Source organism: Lynx canadensis, chromosome C1 (assembly GCF_007474595.2).
Source record: "Lynx canadensis isolate LIC74 chromosome C1, mLynCan4.pri.v2, whole genome shotgun sequence".
NCBI classification, from domain to species: Eukaryota; Metazoa; Chordata; class Mammalia; order Carnivora; family Felidae; genus Lynx; species Lynx canadensis.
This window is the reverse complement of record NC_044310.1, coordinates 163,592,096-163,613,068: the sequence shown is the minus strand read 5'-3', so window position 1 is coordinate 163,613,068 and position 20,973 is coordinate 163,592,096. Positions and strand designations below refer to the sequence as shown.

Below are 20,973 nucleotides of genomic sequence, written 5' to 3'. Positions count from 1 at the left end.
ATACCTATATGAGTTTTATGAAATGTCGGAGACTACATGTCTCGTACGTTTTCTTATTCATTGAAGGCACCATGAGCTGGAAAATCATAATTTGGAGAAAACCAATCTGTATGAAATTAAACAAAAAAAAGGAGTAGAGTACGCACAGGCTAGTTGATGATCGCTTCAACACATGCACGGCCTCAGAGTTTCAAGGCAGGGGGATGTGGAGCTAGAGAATCTGTAGTTTTAGAAGTTCCCCTAGGTGATTCTGATGAGCGGCCGTGGCTAGCTGGGCACCACGGATACACAGCCTACCAGCTGCTCTCCATCTCCATGGCAACAGAGGCAGAAGAGGCAAGCATTAACTGTAGCATAAAGTATTTAAGCTAATGCAAGTTTGCTTTTAATTACTAGATTTGCATTTGTCATTATGACCCTTTAGTGGATATCTTCTCCTTGGCCCCATGCCTAAGATTTGGGTCGCTCCCACCAGGTGAACAGTCATGCTTTTGGTTATAGATTTTTACCAAGGCTCTTTACCAATTATGTATAAAGGAAAAACTTATTAGAACCCAAGTCAGTCACACTTCCTCTCTTCTTCTCAACTTCTTCTCTGGAGACTCACGCTGTTAAAAATTATGGTATACAGAACGAATGCATCTAATTTTAAGTATAAACAATGGAATAAAGTAGAGGACAAGAGAGAAAGAAAGATAAATGCCCGGGTATATATTTAAAGAACATTGCTTCCTAAGTCTCAACTGTTGCAAACTGTTTTTAATTTAATTCTGGTTTTCCTGACTGAGACTAACTAGGACAACTAGCATATCTGATTTCATTTAAAAGGCCAGAATTCTTTACAGCTATACTTGTTCCCAAATTTCTTCTTTCTTTAAAGCTTTAGAAGAAGTCTATTTTTCCTGCAACTTAAGGCATCAAAAGCTGTTTTGCAATATTGTAGCTTTTCATGGAGAAATATTATTAATAATAATAATGTATGCAGTTTCCTCTACCTATTTCCTGTTCTAATTGCCTTTTCCCCTGCTCTCTTTTTAATAGAAAATCTATTTCTTCACCGAATTTTCTTAGTGTCTTCTAGTTTTTTTTTTCCTGCCAAAAAAAAGCTTCTTGCCTAAGTTGACCTTTGTTTCTAAACTTTATTATCACTAATGATGATGATAAATAATAAATACCTTAATATGTTCTTCAACTATTGTTTAATTTCATTTTTCAAACCAGGAAGGGCTCCCTTGCCAACCAAGCTGTGTCCTCCTTGGATGGCATAATTCTGGTGTAAAAGTTATATGACACAAACTAGCCACAGATTTTTCATTTTTATTTTTATTTAAGAAAAAATTTTTAATGTTTATTTTTTTTTTTTAATTTTTTTTTTCAACGTTTATTTATTTTTGGGACAGAGAGAGACAGAGCATGAACGGGGGAGGCGCAGAGAGAGAGGGAGACACAGAATCGGAAACAGGCTCCAGGCTCTGAGCCATCAGCCCAGAGCCCGACGCGGGGCTCGAACTCACGGACCGCGAGATCGTGACCTGGCTGAAGTCGGACGCTTAACCGACTGCGCCACCCAGGCGCCCCTTAATGTTTATTTTTGAGAGAGACAGAGTGCAAGCGGGGGACGGGCAGAGAGAGAAAGAGGGGGAGACGCAGAATCTGAAGCAGACCCCAGGCTCTGAGCTGTCAGCACAGAGCCTGATGTGGGCCTTGAACTCACAAACTGGGAGATCATGACCTGAGCCAAAGTCGGACGCTTAACCGACTGCGCCACACAGGCACCCCTGGATTATTTATTTTTTAAAATGTTTTTTTTTTTTTAATTTAGTTTTGAGAGAGAGAGCCCGCGCACGCACACACACAAGAGGCGGAGGGGCAGACAGAGAGGGGGACAGAGGATCCAAAGTGAGCTCAGCACTTAGAGCAGCAAGGCTGATGTGGGGCTCGAACTCACAAACTGTGAGATCATGACCTGAGTCAAAGTCTGATGCGCCACCGACTGAGCCACCCAGGCTCCCCTGGCCACAGATTATTTTTAAATTAAACCATCATTTCCAAATAATTTCCAACCTACTCCAAATCTATATATATCTGTAAGGAAGAAACCAAGAATTTTTGCTATTGAAGCATTTAAAAACAAAAATGAAAAAAAAAATGAACAGTTATGGTTGTAATGGGAAGAAAGAAATTGTGAATACAGGGTCCTCACGTTGGATGGGGAATGAGGAACTGCACATTTATCTGACTACAATTTTGTTATTGCTTCTCTGAGAGTCTACTTTCTCATTTCAGAGGAGGTGGAGTCAAATAGACTTGAGTGTTAAATGAGGCTGTGTGTGGGTACCCAGGTGTCTCTTGGAGAAAGAGAGCTTTGTTTTTTGGTGGCTGTTATGGATGGAATATTCATGTCCCCCATCAATTTCCTACGTTGAGACCCCATCTCCCAATGTGATGCTATTAGGAGGTGTGGATTCTGGGAGGTCATTTAGATTAGGTAAGGTCATGAGAGTGGAGCCCTTATGAAAGGGATTCGTGTCCTTATAAATGTCACAAGAGAGCTAGCCTCTTCTCTCTGCTCCCCGCCATGTGACAACGTGGTGAGAAGTCAGCCATCCACAATCTGGGAGAGGCTCTCACCAGAACCTGACCATATTGGCTCCCTGACCTGGGACTTCCAGTTTCCAGAACCTTCAAAAATACATTCCTGTTTAAAAAAAAAAAAAAAAAAGGAAAAAGAAAAAAGGAAAAAGAAATACATGTCTGTTGTTTAGAAGCCTCCCAGGTTATGTATGGTATTCTGTTATAGCGGCCTGAATTGACTAAGATACTAGCTTTGAATTCACTCTGGTACTAAAGAAATGATTCCATATTTTTATAAATAACTTCAATTTCCCTTGCTTAAATCCAATTACACTACTCACAAAGAATTTTCTGGAAAAGAAATGAAAGTCTAGAATTCAACCTTCTTTCTCAACTGCAGGCTTGAATAAAGCATGGGGATGCATAAAAAATGCTCATAATCTATGGTGGCTTGTTCTAGAAATGTAAAAGAGAAGAGCAGACATTCTTTAAAAGAAACTTTTATATTGTTTTATGAAACCCTGTAAAAGTGGTATTACACATATTAAAGAAAATTTGACAAATTGCAATAAAATGAAAAGTAGGACAAAAATCCAAGTCCCATCTCCTAAAGAAAGCACAGTTAACGTTTTGAAATATTTTCCTTTTTCTAAGAACAGGATTCTTTTTAAAAAAATCAATTTTATAACCCAAAAAGGCCTTCTAAGAGTTAAAAGTAAAAAAAAGTCACTTCCTTGCTAATATATTAATATTTAGTGATATATATTTGAAGGTAAAACATAACAGAAGATTGCTGTTTTGTTGTCCTTTAATTGACTGGATACAGAATTTACCCCTCACTGACGATGATCAGTGCTAAAGAGCTGTCTTCAGGGGGTAATCTGAAATGCAGAAAGAGACTCACAGATGTTTATCACAGAACTACTTATCAAGAAATTGTTACCTAATGATGTCACATCCATACGACCGAATGCTACACAGACACCAAACTTATATTTATAAGGACTTTTTAAGGAAATGTTTACGAAAGGAAGTTAAGCGAAGAAAAAGTGATTTTCAAAGTTTTACGTAAAATATGATCTCAGTTATGTTTTTACAAAGTATAAGAAATACGGTACCAAAATACATCATAAAACACCAAAAGAGTTGTTGTATCTGAATGCTGGGATTATGAGTGGATTTGATTTTTTTTTTCTCCATAATTTCCTGCATATTCAAACATTTTCTGCAATGACTATGGGTTTCTTTTCTAATCGTGTCATGGTGAAAATAAAACCAAGAACACAAACTATTACCTTGCCCCATTTTCTGGGAACCATACTTGAAACACAAAGGAAAAAAATTAATAGCACCAAGCATCCCTTCCTCAAAACATTTCCTGTGTTTCTAATCACATGGCAGCTGTTTGCTCTATAATAGTCTGCTCTGAGTTTTATAGAAGCCACATTTTTTAATTGAGTGCTTTGAAGAGACCTAAGAACGATGTAGAAAGCAAAGTAGGGGCCCTCTCTCCGGCGGGGCTAGCTTGTAACACAGTTTAAAATGTTTTTCAGGGATGGTTATAGCCCTCCCTGTTAGTACCCACCTTCCTCAGGACCCAGTGGCCCAGACACAGGGCTCCTGCAAAGCCAGGAATAAAATCTCACTTATGGTGCAAGCCTCACGGGACCAGCACAAGCTTCTTCATCGGAGCTGGGGCTCTTCCCAAGCTTGCTGCAGCAGAACGACTCCAGAAGGTGGCTTAGGGTTTTCTCTGCTTTCCTCCAGGGGAGGTGAAGCCTGGACGCCGAATCTATTTTCGATTGTGCAAAAGGTGTGATCTGGTGAGGCCTCATCTCTGGGCTAGGCCTGCCTACTCTTTGACCGCTCACGTTAATGGCTCCAAAGGGCCTTTCCTTCAATTACCAAACCCCAAAGGAGGACCCCCCGACTTTGGTGGGGACAGTTGGTCAAGCAGAAAGAGGGACTTCAACACAAAGCATTAGTGGGATTGGTGTAGTAACAAAGAAAATGCTCACGCTTTCCCACTGGGCTGGCAGGGAAGGAGGAGATGAGTGGAATTATGGAAGAAAGGAGCATGGGCCTTTTCCAGACGTCATCCCAAGGACGTGTAGGTTTTGTGACATCTTTGATCAGGTAAAAGTCATGTGATCAATTTGGCAAAATTTCTCCCAAGTGGGGAAAATCCTAAAGTCCCTGACTCGAAGAGACGCCCGTGAGCTCTCCAAGTTGACCGCGGATGGAGATTCATTCCAGGGCTGGTTGTCGTTGATGAACCCTTCCCCGTTACAACAGGAAACAAATCAGAAACCGACCCATCGGTGAAAAGGGGGCTTCTGTGTGTTTATGAGGGAGCTTCTGTGCGTATATGTGGTCGAGCCTTGGGGCCGATGCGTTGCTCTGGCCGAGGAGTCAAGGATTCTGAAAGGACTTGGGGGAGAGGGGGGGTCCTGCTGTGAGTTGAGCAGGAGGCTGGATGCCTGCCCTCTCCACCTCCCTCACCCGCTTGCCCAGCCCTGCAGCTGTGGAATCTATTTTCCTTCTCCCCTGCCCATCATGCCTTCCATTCTCTGCGAGTGTCCCAACCCCAGGAACTTAACTTTTCTGTCTTCCCGGGACAGACAGACCTGCGTGATCTCCGGCTTCACCCTGTACCTGCCTCTTTGCGCTTCCTGTCTGAACTCAAAATCCGCGCCAGCTCAGGCCCTACTCCGGTGCCAGAAAGGACTTTCTGGATGAATCAGCACCCCGCTTGCACTTCCTTTCTCCTCATTAAAGCACAGATGTTCTTTAATGTCTGTTTTCTTTTCAACAATGTGTCTTCGATTTCTTTTTGCATTGGCAAATACAGAACCACATCATTATTTTTGTGTATAGTATTTACATTGTATGTCACGCTGTAACTTATTCAAAAACACTCTTGACAGATATTTCATTTGCTTTCAATTTATTTTATTGGTAATATTCTATTATTTTTTTTACTAGTGGTAGCAATAGAATGAAATACGAGGAATGATACTTGTAGACTTTTTCAAATATCTCTTTTATATAAATTTCTAGGAATAGAATCACTGGGTCCAAAATCGGCACATTCAATATTTTGAACATATAGTTAAACTGATTTCCATTGAATTAATTTATTTTTTGATAAACTCCAATAATGAGAAAGGTTTTTGGTGCCATAACAGCTCTCCTCTTGTGATATGTCTCAGAGTGTGCGAAGTTCCTTTGTTATTTTCCTCTGAAAGGCAAAAGTATACAGCTACTTTACACACAATATTTGTAAAGAAATTTGGCACAAGTTCATGGATATGTCGATTCACCCTTTTGGGGGTTCTGTTTCTCATCTGTGTAACTCAGTCTTGAGTTCTCTTATATATAAAGATCCCTTTATGTATATATATATACATACATGTATAAATACATATATATATATATACACATATATACACACACACATATACACATATATATGAATATATATGTATATATATTTATTTTTTATATATGTTCTCTTATATATTAAGATCCTTTACATATCTAAGATTCCATGATTTATGATCCCAGGGAGAAAAAAACAGCAGCCAAACACCTTACTGTAGCCTGCCTTACTTATAAAAAATTTCCTATGTATTTTCTGAGTTTGCAAATTTCTTTATTACAGAGATATGATTGACATATAACATTATACTAGTTTCAATGTTTTACTTTTTATATTTTATTTGTGTTCTACTTTTTTCAGGGTTGTGATTGGAGTTTTTTTTTTTTTTAAGAGAGCAAGAGCATGTGTGAGTGGGAGAGAGAGGCAGAGGGAGGGAGGGAGAGAGAGAGAGAGAGAGAGAGAGAGGAGAGAGAGAGAATCCCAAGCAGGCTCCACCCTCAGCAAGAAGTCTGACCCAGGGCTAGATCCTACGACCTTGGGATATGGTCTGAGCTGAAATCCAGAGTCAGAAGATCAACCATCTGAGCCACCCAGGTGCCCCGCAATTGGAGTTTTTAAGTTACACATTAGTTTGTGAATGATTAACAACTAAACAATGTTAAGCTTCCTCATCCTATTATGACATTGTTATTGGATGTTATTTCTTCCTGAAAAAAGTGAATATGAAACGGGTTGTATCCTTTCCTTTTCCTTACTATTTACACTACTTCCTCAGCCCCTAATGCAGGGCTCTTTGCCCCTAAAAAGTACCTGCTAACTTCTTATGGTATACATATACTTTATATACGTAAATATAAGCAAAAAATAAATATGTGTATATATAATATAGACATACATATGTCTATGTATGCACGCGTGTGTGTGTGTGTGTGTGTGTGTGTGTGTGTGCGTTTTGCCCACCGCACCTTACCAGCAGCCTGCATAATGAGAATGCTGAGACATTTTGCTGGACTTTGGTTCAATGGCTTGATTCAAAGGAATTCTGCTGCTTATTCCAATTTCACTCAAGCAGCCTCTCCCCTGAACTTCTATTCCATCCTACTCAATTTCTCAGTTTCCAGATCTCGAGGCCATCTCCAATTGGGCATGTCTAAAACAGAGCTACTTATGTCTCCCACGCCCTGCCCTTCCCACAGTCTTCTCAACTTTTGTAAATGGCAGCTCCATTCTCCCAGCAAAGACCTTCTGTCTGTTCTGCCCACAGATGTGTCCAAGGTCTGACCGTGTCCTACCACCTCCACTGCTACAATCATGGCCGACGTTCCTATTGACCTTCGCCTGCACAATTACGTGGGCCTTTGAAGTGGGTGCCCTCATTTCACCCCACCCCTCTCTAACTTATTCTCCACAAAACAGCCAGAATAATTCCTTTAAAAAATAGCTTTATTGCGGTATAATTTACATACCCATAAATTTTTACCTGTTTTAAGAATACAATGTGATGATTTTAGTGCATTTACCATTATGCACGAAACCATCACCAATATCTAGTTTTAGAACATTTCCATTGCCCCCCAAAGATCCCCTAAGTTCACTTTAAGTCGATCCCCCCTTTTTTTAAATGTTTATTTATTTTTGAGAGAGAAAGAGTGAGCAGAGGAGGGGCAGAGAGAGAGGGAGAAAAAGGATGTGAAGCGGGCTCTGCGCTGACAGCCGCACAAACGGTGAGATCGTGACCTGAGCCAAAGTTGGACACTTAAGCGACTGAGCCACCCAGGTGCCCCTGCAGTCAATTCCTACTCTTAACTCCAGCCTCAGGCAACCACTAGCCTGCTTTCTGTCTCTGTATATTTGCATATGGAACTCAGAAGAAAGGGCCCCACGTAGATAACCAGCAATATATCATTTGAGAGCGGGACACTAAACTCAGACCTTGGGGAGCCTTATTCTACTCGGGCTAGGGTGGCAATGCTGAGTGGAGACTTAGCCATAGGGAGACATGAGAGACCAGGTCAGGGCTTTAAAAAGAGACGTGGCACATGTACATCCACACGCAACCTGTTCATCATCTCCTTTGTTCCCTAGTCAGTGAGCATGAGGATTCAACAGGTTGACTCAAGGGCTTGCAGGATCCAGGGAGGTAGGTAGGTTAGCTAAGCGGGTCAGTGGGTGAGACATCAGGGAGGGAATCAGAGGGCCTTATGCCCCCATCCACTGTCGCTCTGGGTGGATGTGGGCTGAGGGTTTTGCCAGATCTTCTAACTTGGAGACAAGTCTGAAATCTGGATATTATGCGAAATCTTGTTTAAAAAATATTGACGGCATATTTACACATTTTTTAACATTTTTTTAAACACTTATTTATTTTTGAGAGACAGAGCATGAGCAGGGGAGGGACAGGGAGAGAGGGAGACACAGAATCCAGAGCAGGCTCCAGGCTCTGAGCTGTCAGCACAGAGCCTGAGGTGGGGCTCGAACTCACAAATCGTGAGGTTATAACCTGAGCCGAAGTCGGACGCTTAACCGACTGAGTCACCCAGGCGCCCCTATTTACACATCTTTTTAAAGACATTGAGCCAAACACACTTTGCAGATGAACAGGATGGGCCTGGGGCTGTATGGCACCCTCTGGGAGGGTGGGATCTCTCAGAATAAAGTTGCTCAACTGTGCTGTGTTATAATGCAGCCCATATGCCAGGCTGTATGTTTTACAGTGTCTTTTCCCTCTACGACTTTCCTCTGCACACAGTTTTCTTTGTTGTTAGGTTCCTGGGCAAGGTAGTTTGAGCTGGCAGTCGGTAACTTAGAATTTCTACACAATTGCTCATTTGAAACAACTTTTTAATTAAAAAGTTAGATCCCCAAGATGCACTGAGTACCTAGTTAGCCTGTGGTTCCATTATGAGCCTAGAGAAAGATGTCCTGCTTGTTGGTTTGCTTTCTTATGCAGTTCGAAGGCCAGATAGGGAATACCAGTAAGCAATGGTGGCTGAAATGAAGAGTGATGGGTGGGTGGAGGTGTTTCCGGTGAGATGTGTTTGACCCCGAAGACCACAGGGTTTGCAGGCTGCAGATGGGCACGCAGTGGGGACGGCTAGTAACCTAGCTGTTCAGGTGTGGACAAAGGAGGGGCAGGTTATCCCAACCATCTATGGGGTGATGTCTGAAGGCAAGACTCACCTTGTCCTTGCTGTGGACTTAATGAGGCAATTGGATGGACCCACGGCTAGAACAAAAGTCCTTCATTTCCCAGAAGAGTTGGAAAACAATGATTCAACTTTGTTTCTAGTAGGCATATCCCATTTAGGACTATTTTCTGGGGGAGGGGCAGATGGGTTATTAGCATTATTACAGAGAATGTTAAAGAACGTGTCTGCTTTGTCTCCATGTTTAATTTCCTTTAACCAGCAAAATAGATACATTTCATGGTGACAGTTATTGGCAGAATGGTTGAGTGTGGGCTCAGAACTTGGTCAGGCTTTCCTCCAGATCACAGCCTACTTCCACCACTTATTAGCTCTGTGGTCTCGGGCACGTTTCTTCACCTCCTTGAGCCTCAGTTTATGCATCTGCAAAACGGGTGTGGTAACACCTTCCTTATAGGGTTGATGTGAACCATTAAGTGCAATAATCTAAGCTCTGTGCCTGGCATGTAGTAAGGATCCATTAAATGTTAGCTGCTATTATTGACGTTGTGATTATTATCACTATTGTTAGAGTTGAAAGTGGCATAGAGATAGAGGTCATTAGGTCTAAATTGATTATGTCAGAGATGAAGAAACTGATTCCCGGAGCTCGCACATTCCTCGCCACGGTCCCCTAGCTGGTTCCCGGTAGAACCAGCCAGTGCAGCTTCTGGAGCTCTTTCTTCAAACTCATCACTGGCTGGTACGTTCAAGGTTGCAATCATTCTTGTCTCCCTGCTGGGCGGAACGTTGGTGTGGCGTTCCCTGCAGAGTTTAAAAGGAAGGGAAGAAGAGTTTACAAGCCCCGTGGGGCCAGGGACCACATCTATCTTGGTCTCCTCCATAGCCATAGTTCTCACTACAATGTCCAGCATTTAGTGATGTAATATTTATTAAACATGGGTGCCTTACCCAGCAAGGAGAGGACTACAAACATGTCACAGTGGTAAACTTGCCACCCATGAGCCCTAACTTCTCCCTTGGGAGTTGTTTCTGGGAGCATTTTCTCATGTCTGTCCTGTGTTCCTGGAGCTAACTGAACAAGTATTAAGGCAACCTATATGAGGGGCCCTTGCGTTCCGCCCTCACATTCCCTCTTTCCTTCCTCTCCCACTCCTTCTCTCCCTTTCTTCTTCTCTCATCCTCCTGCTCTGCTCCCTACTCTTCATCTAGCTCCTATTTAACCAGGATAGGTGAGTTGTGCTGCAGTAATAAACACCCTCTCAATTTCAGTGGCTTAATATGCCAGAGTTTATTTCTCACTTAAGCAGAATCGTCTGGAGCTCTGGGTGACACTGCAGGACAAATGTCTTCCCGGTGCTGGCTCAGCATCCCTGTCTTATGGAACTCTCCATAGCAACCCGTGCTTTCACTCTCCCCGGGGGCTGAGCACGGAGCCCCCAAGGGACTCATGCTGCACCCCCCCATCACTTCCACCCCCTCTGGCATGGACCAGTCACATGGACCCACCCGAGGGCTGGGAGGGGTCATCCCTCCGTGGGTCTGGAAGGTCCCAGAAGGCAAGGGGAACAGGATCTGGGTGAGCGTGAGAAGGCTTTTCCACAATTCTTTTTCAGAACTCAGACCTTTTCCTCGTCTGTTCTCCTTTTTCACTTATGTTCTCTTCTTTCCTCTTCTTTCCCTCCCCTCCTTCATTCCCCTCCGTGACTCCCACGTCCTCCCTTTCTGCCTCACTCCAGCTGCTGCCCATTATCCCCCCATCCCCAATACACACAAAGCAGGTGCTGACCAAGGGTGGCGCTGTGACTCAATGGTCTGCTTGACCTTGAGTTCTTGCCCGGATGTAGGGGGATTTATGACAAAAATCCTCCTGTTGTCCTGAGCACTTTTTCCAGAGGCTCAGTGAAAGGTCAAGCCAGCCGTCCTGCACCTGGGAGGCACCAGGCAGCCCCAGAAACAACCCCTTGTCCTTTCAGAAGTCAGTGTTTTCAAAGACCCCACCAACCCCAGCACATAGCTCAGGGGAGCTGGGTGTGCATTTGGAAGGGTGTGCGTTTGATTCCCTGCACGGGATCCAGGCACCTTAACTGTAAGGAGTGATCAGTTTAACTTCTTGACAGTATCAAGATGGGGCCCGGGCGAGTGTTCCGGATTACCACAAAGACCTCAGTGTGCCGTGAGTTAAGATGGAGCCTGCATTTTCAACATTTGCAACAGATGGAAGAGAGCTTGTGTGGCCAACAGGCCGGGGCACACGGCACAGGGAGCCGGGCTCTGCCATCGATTCGTCGTGTCTGTTAGGTGGGTCTCTCTCCCTCTGAGTCTCAGTCCCTTCCCCCCAAAAGACGGTGTTTGGACAAGGTGACCCTTGAAGCAGCTTCTAAGGCTCCCCATAGGAAAGAAGGGGCAGAAATACGGTGAGGAGAGGACTGGGGGGGGGCGGGTGGACAAGGTATGAACAGGCAGCACCAGGGACAGGGTTTGAAGACTTTATACATATTAATCGCTTATTTTCCTCAAAGAGCAGCTCAGATTATATGGTCAATTTTATTCTTTGTAGTCTCTCCTCTTGTTTTTCTCCCCCCCCCCTTGTAAAAATTTTAGTGTCAGAAAACGCTGAGGATGAAAATATTAGGAAACTTAGAATCAGCTTGTTGAGATCCTCGGTATAGACACATCAGCTTTCGGTGATTTCCCCCAAAGTTGAAGGTTATAATTTTTCTACTCTTCCTAAGAAATAATGGCCTCTTGGAATGTGCAAGTAAATTAGTCATACTGTGTCCTGAGAATTGGTCTCTGTAATACATCCTGGTCTCTGAAAAAGAGCTGCTGTTGTATAATGGATTTTAGAAGTCTCCAAAGCTGGTTCAACTAACATATTTGTTAGTCTAATAAATGATATTGCTTTTGTGAAGATTTTTCCATATAGCACAATTTAATAGAGGAATCAATAGTTTCTCAGACATGACAAAAGGACCTGGGTGTGCTTTGATGGGAGACACAAAGTGGCTTGTTGCTCTAATAAAGCCAAAATGGAAAAAAAAAAAAGTTTTTTCCCCCTCTTTCAAGTGTATTTTTACGAAGCTAAAATATACATACCACTTTCTCTAGGAAAATATTTGTTTCTCAATATTTTTTCCTACAGCACTGTCTTACTGTTATTACACATGAATATGCATTTTGCTTTTATCTCACTCCTTCCCCTTGTGGGAAGAGCTGTCACGAGGACATGCTTCTTCAGGGAAAAACTCAGGCCTGAAGAGATTTTGATCCCTTGGGTCTATGGGATATTTCTTTAGAAATCATTTTAGAGGGGCACCTGGGTGGCGCAGTCGGTTAAGCGTCCGACTTCAGCCAGGTCACGATCTCGCGGTCCGTGAGTTCGAGCCCCGCGTCAGGCTCTGGGCTGATGGCTCAGAGCCTGGAGCCTGTTTCCGATTCTGTGTCTCCCTCTCTCTCTGCCCCTCCCCCGTTCATGCTCTGTCTCTCTCTGTCCCAAAAATAAAATAAACATTGAAAAAAAAAAAAGAAATCATTTTAGAACCGTTTGGGGCAAACATTGGCATCCACCTGTGTTTCTTCTTATCATAACTTCTTAGAAGTCCGTAACGTGGTTTTGTATGGTGAGAAGCCATCTCCCCTAGCAGGGCCTGCCTTGACTGGTGCATGCAAAACAGATGAACATAAGGGAAGGGCAGCAAAAATAATACAAAAACAGAGAGGGAGACAAAGCATAATAAGGTTTTAAGGTTGTGTGTGCCGTCCTCTGACTCTCAATGCCATATCGATACCTTTGCTGGCTCCAGTTAATGGGTTAAACAAATCTCTTTTGGAGCCGTTGAAGCCGCCTGGAAGGAAACCGCTTTGGTTTTGAGAATGTTAGAACATCTGTGTGTCTCTTCCTCAGCCAAAACTTTTAGTTTTTGCCATGGAATGTGTTATTTGGAGGGTGTCTGATTTTCCCGGCTATGGGTTCTACCTACTGGCAGAAACAATTTGCTGACATTGTCCCTTCACAGTTATCCCTAAATAACACCATCCTCAAATATGAACCCAAGAATGGGTCAGAAAATGACTTTGGGGGACAATTTCTACCAAACTGATGAGAGGCTGCTCTTTGAAAAGCTGAGATTATTGGCCATGGTTGTCTTTAGAGATAGAAATAGTCTCAGAACATTTCCAGAGAGAAGATAAATGATGTGTTAGGGGAGCTAAAATTGACTGTAGAGACCAGATGTGTTGAGAACAGGAGTTTTCAACTTAACTACATGCTAGAATTACCTGATGGGCTTTTAAAAAACACCAGAGCCTTGGTCCCGTACCTAGAGATTTCTGATTCAGCTGGTCTAGGCTGGGCCTTGGGCAACAGTCTCTTCCTCATTTTCTCTCCTTTTCAGGTGATTCTAATGGGGAGTCAGGGCCGAGAACCATGAACCCTGAGCAGTGTTACTCAAAGTATAGGTCCTTAGTCAGCAGCAACAAAATCATGTTCAAATTTGTCAGAAATGCACTTGAGAGTGGACCCCAGGAATCTGTACGTTTCAGGCCTCCAGAAGATTCTTATCTAGGATTCTCGAACGTTAGCATGCATCAGAATCGCCTGGAGAGCTTGTTAAAATGCGGAATGCTAGAGTCCACCCCCAGAGTTTCTGATTGAGTGGGCCTGGAACAGGACTGGAGAACTTGTAGCTTGAACAAGCTCTCAGGTGATGCTGATGTTGCTGGTCCGTGGTCCACACATAGAGCAGCATTAGTTCAGAGGAGGCTTGGGGGCTTGCACTGTTTCTGAATTTGTTGTAAGAGTGGCTATTTAAGGCATTGGGGCCTCAGGGCTCACGTAGGTGGGCTCATTAGAACCGATTGCTTTGGCTAGCAAACCTCCTCCCCCACCCCCCCTCTTTAAAAATATTTATTTGTTTATTTATTTTTGAGGGAGGGAGGGGAGAGAGAGGGGGGAGGGAGGGAGAGAGAGAGAGAGAGAGAAAGAGAGAGAAAGAGAAAGTGAGGGAGAGGCAGAGAGAGAGGGAGACAGAGAATCCCAGCAGGTTCCGCACGGTAAGCACAGAGCCCGATGTGGGGCTCAAACTCACGAATTGTGAGATCGTGACCTGAGCCGAAATCAAGAGCCGGGTTGCGGAACTGACTAAACCACCCAGGCGCCTCCCCTCCCACCTTTTTCGAAAAAAGATTTTTCTGGCGAGGCTACAAAGCATGGGATGAAAGTCCAAAGTCAAGCTTTATCACAGATGATAAGTCACTGACTGGGTTGGGGCCAAGTGGTGAGGGCAGGGGGCGCCTAGAACCCCTTTGTCTGTCTGCAGGAGCGGCCTTCTCCCCCTCCGGCTGATTTCGGGCATGTGGGAATACTGCAAGGCATGGCCAGACCTTCTGATTTTAAAAGGTAAGACAAGGGGCGCCTGGGTGGCGCAGTCGGTTAAGCATCCGACTTCAGCCAGGTCACGATCTCGCAGTCCGTGAGTTCGAGCCCCGCGTCGGGCTCTGGGCTGATGGCTCAGAGCCTGGAGCCTGTTTCCGATTCTGTGTCTCCCTCTCTCTCTGCCCCTCCCCCGTTCATGCTCTGTCTCTCTCTGTCCCAAAAATAAATAAACGTTGGAGAAAAAAAAAAAAAATTTAAAAAAAAAAAAAAAAGGTAAGACAAGGATCCTACATTTCTTCTGAGAAATTTCCTGATCTTTAAATGTTGGCAACGCATTTTTAAAAAAGGCAACCTCCCTGCGCTGACCAAACGAAACACATCTGTGGGCAACCAGTTTGCGACCTCAGAGTGCCTTCTCTGAGTCAAAGGTTCCATTAGGAGTCATTCAAAATGAGTCCTATTCAAAGTAACCTAAGAAATACACCCAATTTCCTGGGTTTGCTTCCTATCATTGTGATTCCGTGGGATATCAGGGCAACAGGGAAAATGTTATTACATACTTTTTAAAAAGGATAACTTAAATATCTCGGGCTCTAGCTTATGTGCTTCCAGGTTTTAATATAATAATCATTCTTGGTACAACATATTTCTTTGGAAATGAAATTTGGATGCATTTCAGTTTTTAATGCATGGAATTAGCAAGATAGGGGTTGGAAAAGTTTCAAACTCCATAGAAGAGTGGCCACAAAAGAACATTCAAACCAATAACTAAAAACCTCAGTGGTATATGCTTCAATTACTGGATCTTGGGTATTCAGGGCTGACTACATCTTCCTGCATATTGAATTATTGTAGCATTAAGTTCCTGTAACATTTAGGAAATAGATGGCTGAGAAGTGACGGAGACGAGAAATTTAAAAAGCAGGCATCGCATTCCTTTTTATTACGTGTATCTGTCCTCTCAAGGACAGAAGAGGCGCTTTCCATCTGTTTAAATCTTGGACTGGCATTTCCAGCCCTGCGGTGCTGGAGGGTTTGTGGGTCTCACCCATACACCTGACTTTGCATTTCACCCCTCAGACTTCCATTTCGTTAGGGGGAATCTGCTATTATGCGTGCTCATTCGTATCTTGTGGTAAAAGTTTTCTCTGCTCTCTGCTGAGCTTGTTGATGGCTTTGTAGTTGTACATCGTCTGAAGCTGCCGACAGGGTGGAGAGGCCTGGACGGAGCATAAATGTAGCTCGGTGGTAACCCCATTGTGTTCCCTTTGTATGTTGAATTTCAGTTTTTGTGGCCTCTGAAGATATGATTTGGTATGTGTTGGCAGGTCAACAGAGGGAAAATTTCCAGGGATGAAATCCAAGGTTGTCACTATTACCTCTGGAATATAAATACAGAAGAATGGTCAGTGGGATTTCCCTATGGTCCACACCAGTGTATGGGAAATAGGATTCATCTAAGATATTCACATCTGGCTAATAAGAAAGTGGTATTTCGTTTCACTTCTGCTATTTCTCCTTGTGTGTTTTCCGTCTTGGGGTCCCTGTGGAGAAGATGGAATTTGTATGTTTTTGGATCTCTGGCCAAATACCGTCTAATCTCTCCTTAAGCACGAGTAAAGTCTTTACAAGCGTAGATATACTTGAGAAATCTGAAATTGGGGAGGGATGCAAGCTTGTTGCAGTTTGGAGAACAAGCACAGAAATTTTTAGCCTGATGTAGTTTTTGTACTTTGGAACGTAACTGAGAAAGGGATAGGAACAGGCAGATTTTTAATTAAATGAGCAATTTTAGAAAGGAAAAAAAAAACATTATGGAAATTGAAAAGAAGTATTTTGGATTCTGACTCAAGTCCTGGTATGAGTTTGGAATGTTCTAATCTGTTCAGCATGAGCCAGAAATAGTTTCCTAAGGAGGCAGACGTAGGCTCCTCAAAGCAGACCTTGGCCCCTGTTTTCGGTGCCATAGGTAGACACAGTTCTGTTGGCTCTTCTACAGGGTGGCTGCTTGGGGACGTGGAGGAAAATCCTCAGCCTGGTCCAGGTGGTGTTGTAGGGTGTCCCAGACTTACTTTCCCATAAGTCTCAGCGATGAAGTTATCCACTTTTTCCCGACCCAGTGAAACGAATCAGTTCTTAACCTCTCTGGTCATCAACTTCTTTATAAAACTGAGGGTGATAATATTTGCTCGGTTGCCCCATGACATTTTGGTAGTCAACTGAGATAATAAATTGCAAGCACTTCTCAAATGGCTAAGTGATACAGAGATGTAAAGATTTATTAGTCTGCTACAGGGATGACAAAAGGAACTTGGGAACTTTCCAGCCCAAATCAAAAGGTTGTAGGCGGTATTAAAAGTCTGTAGGCAGATCATCTAGGAGCACTGTCCCATTGCAATCGGCCTCAGTGGTCAGTCCGCTTTGAATTCAAATCTTTGCTTTACCCACAGTACGGTGCAATGGTTTTTTAAGCCTCCCTTTCCTCATCTGTAAAAATAAGTACAAAACCTACCCCGCAAAGTGACTGTGTACGCCGAATGAGATTGTATATCGGAAAGTACTTATATAGAAAGGTTTCTATTAGATACTCATGAAGTGTTGATTTGATTCGTTGAGTCATACACTGATGGTGATATTCTGAAACCATATGCAATGTACATAGGGACATCCAAGATACTGTGAACCACTTTGTTGGACCAGTCCAGTTCCTTCTAATAAATCTGAAGAAGGCAGAATTCAAGTCCTGTTGTACAAGCAGGAGACTGCCTAAAAGGTCCCTCCTTAATGAATATTGCACCTGCAATAGTGTTATTCCTTCTGCATAAAGCATTGCTTCTCCAAATGTCCTCTTTTACAATGCAAATAGCTGCATAGGGGACACATGAATTGGTTATCAGCCATTAGCTCTTCAGCATCAGTTGGTTGAGCTTGAGTTAGAGGCATTTCCTGGGGGCAGGGTTAGGCTCTAAGGTCAATGAGTAAGGGGAAAGTTCAGTGTGGTCAAAATCACCATCAACTTGTCCATAATCCCACTACATATGATTTTGTGCATATGTAATTAGACCACACAGTTCTACCTCAGAGGTGGAATAGATGGTTATTTTCACGTGAAGACCAGACAAGATATTTGACTTGTGCTTAGGATTCCAGTTATATGAAAAATATTCAGTTTTGTTCTTATAGTTGAATTTCCTCAATTTAAATGTGTTTTGATGTTACTCGCTGTCCTTTCCTAAGTGGAGCTAGCTGAATGCAGGGTCCTTGTAGAATGGGGCACCAAACAGGCTTGTTTGAAATGGAAACAAGACGGAGGCATAGGTCTGCATCCTGGACCATTATCTAGAGTGGGAGGTCTGGGTATATCACCAGTGATGAGACGCTCTGGGAAACCAGATGGCAGCAAAAGACAGTTGGGGAAGAGGAGGGTGAACAAAAGGCAAGATTTCTTTTAGAAGTATGTGTCCAGTGAATACGTCGGTGCTCGACCAATCATCGTTCAATAAATTGAATTAATTACGATTCATTGCAGAAAGTCTGTCTAATTTATGTCCCCATCAGCGAACGTGAGAATTTCTGCTTTGCAGCAACCTTACACACATTACGTATTTTACGAATTTTTGTGCCGGTCTGATAGAAAAACATGTTTCATTTTTTATTTTAATGTACATTTAAAAACACTAGAGTCAGTCTCTTCCTTTCACAGAGCAGAAGGATAGGGTCACTTAGCTGATTGCTTGATCCTTGGTCTGACTTCAGCCACCTCAATCCATGCTACTTTGCTGTCCGTGACTTTCTGTGACAGTCACTTGCCCTCAGTGGCGTTCATTTGTTCTGGAGTGCCCCTTCAAAGGACTGTTCACTTGGACCTGGTCTGGTCTGGTGCTGAGCCGGCTTCCGTTCCTGACCTGTCCTGTATGGGAGGTTGCTGACCTCTCCCTTACATAAGACCTCTGCTGGGGACACGTGGGGCCCACATACCATTGTGTACCTCAGGACCTTCTTGCACTCTCCTTTCCTGCTGTGTGCCTGTTCAACTTCCACCCATCCTACTACTGCTACTTCAAGCCTCACTTCCTTCTGGGAACGATTTCTTTCTCCACTGAATACATCACACAACTGACTGAACCATTTAACAAGACTCAAGTAAACGGCACAGACAATAATTGGCATCTTTTGTAATAATGGAGTTTGCATGTGGTCGATGAGTAATAAGAACAATGGTCGCGGGCACCTGAGTGGCTCAGTCATTAAGCATCTATCTGACTTCGGCTCAGGTCATGATTTCACAGTTGGTGAGTTCGAGTCCCACACCGTGTGAGCTCGAGCCCTGCTTTGAGTGAACGTGAGCCCCGATTTGGGTAAAATCACGAGCCTTGGGTGAGTCCCGCCTCTCTCTCTCTCTCTCTCTCTCTCTCTCCCTCCCTCCCTCCCTCCCTCCCTCCCTCCATCTCTCTACACTCCTCACTCACTTGTGCCCCCCCCACCCCTCTCTAAAAAAAACAAAAAAGAACAATGGTCTCTGGAGTCCATGGGAATTTATCACATGGGCATCATGTCTGAGATGGAAAAGAAGAATCACTAACTTAGGGTTCAATTCAATAAGCAGCACCTTTGTGGTATAATACCTCTGATTTCCAGTTTTCCCAGTCAGGGACTCACCATCTATTCAACTGCAAACAGGTTAATCTCCAGGTCTTGGTTTTCTCATCTGTGAGACCAAGATGCGGTGTGGTAACCTTGGAGAGCAGGGCTGCTGGATTATATAGCCTGCGGGCCAGCCAAGTGGCTAAATTAAAGGACTGATTTAAAGGAAGTTAAAGAGAAGATAAAAATGACACCAACCCAGAGATCCCATTACTCAACTCAAGTTGCTGTGTTCTGAGGAATTAGAAGCCATGATCTATGATTTGAGTATAACTCAGGGAACAATTTTGGTCTAACAGCTTCAAATATATTTACAACAGCCTATCCCCCATTTCAACCCTGTTTTTTACTCTATAAACTTCCTTCTCTATGTCTAAAGAAATTCTGCCTAAATTCCTTGAGGGTCTGACCCTTTCTGAGCCTTAGTTTATGTTCTTTTGTTCTTGTACTTGACATTACCTCAAATAGTCTTGTAAAATCTTGCTTCTGTTCCCTTCAGAATTTTATATCCCTCAATGAGGCACTTTCCCCTCATTCCTTCAGAAAAATAGTTGCATTGCTTTCATAAGTTTTTTCTTTCATTAATCCAGATAAAAATTTCAAGCTCCTTAAATGATACATACTGTCTTTTCTGGCACTATTTACCGTGTAGAGAATAACCTAGAACAAGGTTATCTAAGCAAAGTTAACATTTAGCCAATCTGTACTCAACCTGGTCATCACTGTTGAGATGCCTTTAAGAAGACGGCCCAGAAGGAAGCTGGTAATCTGGTCCTGGGGAGACAGAGCTGTTTGAAATACTGTTCAGCCCAGTATTATTGTTCCCTGGTGTGGTTCATGGGTGGAGCCACCGTGACTCAATGGCCTTTTTTTCATTTGTTTATTCATTTCATAGATGTTGACCATCTCAGATGAAAATGGCTATCGTTTGTTTTCAGGAGAAGGTGGACTGCTCAAAACTTTGGCAAGAGCAGTTATTCACTTAAGAGATATTTTTTGAGGGTCTGTGCTTTGCCCAGAGCAGGGGATAAAAAGAAATACCAAGACAGTGTTCTTGCCCTATAGAAGTTCATTGTCTGGTGGGGGAGATGGACAAACCAGCAGTTAATTATGATCCAGTGTGACAAATGCTCTGCTACAGGTCAGAACTGAGAGAGGCACTGTGTCTTTTTTGGGGCATAAGAGTGGGAGTTCGAAAGGAAGACTTGGAAAAACTGATGCTTCAAGCAGGGGAGGCCACAGGGTGTATGTGGAGGGGAGATGGGATGTGACACAGGAAGGGAGATAATATGTGAATGTATTAGTTTCCTATTGCTGTGGTCACAAATTGTCACAGGTTAGGTGGCTTAAAACAACACGACTCTGGAGGTCTGAAGTTTGTGATGGGTCTCCTTGGGCTAAAATCAAATTGTTGGCAAGGCGTGTTCCTTCTGGAATTCATTTCCAATTCCTAGAAGCTCCCTGCATTCCTTGGCTCATGGCCCTTTCCTCCATTTTCAATGCTGGCAGTTGCCCCTCCCCCTACCTTGCACCTTGCTTCTATCATTCCCTTTCTGACTCTGACTTTCTTGCCTCCCTCTCTTACTTAGGAGGACCCTTGTGATTACATCGGGCCCTCCTGGATGAGCCAGGATAATTTCTCCACCTCCAAACATTTAATTTAATCACAACGGCAACATCTCTTTTGCATGTAAGGGTCATATTTACAGGTACCAAGGACTAAGAAAGACACCTTTGGGCCTCTTTGGGGGGCCACTCTTCTGTCTACCACAATGAGCAAAGGGCACTTTGGAGGGACGGAGAAGGAACTCCAGTCTGAAGTTATTTGAATGTAGTTTGAGTGGTCAGTG

The 20,973-nt window shown here is 43.4% G+C and overlaps 1 long non-coding RNA gene across 1 annotated transcript in view; it reads left to right on the top strand.

The window, feature by feature from the left end:
- The window catches only part of LOC115521831, a 4,165-nt gene extending 2,974 nt beyond the window's left edge, over positions 1-1,191 (top strand). The window contains exon 2 of the long non-coding RNA XR_003971185.1: positions 1-1,191. This exon is cut by the window's left edge and continues 1,951 nt beyond it. This is a non-coding gene — a long non-coding RNA (uncharacterized LOC115521831).
- Positions 1,192-20,973: the final 19,782 nt, after the last annotated feature.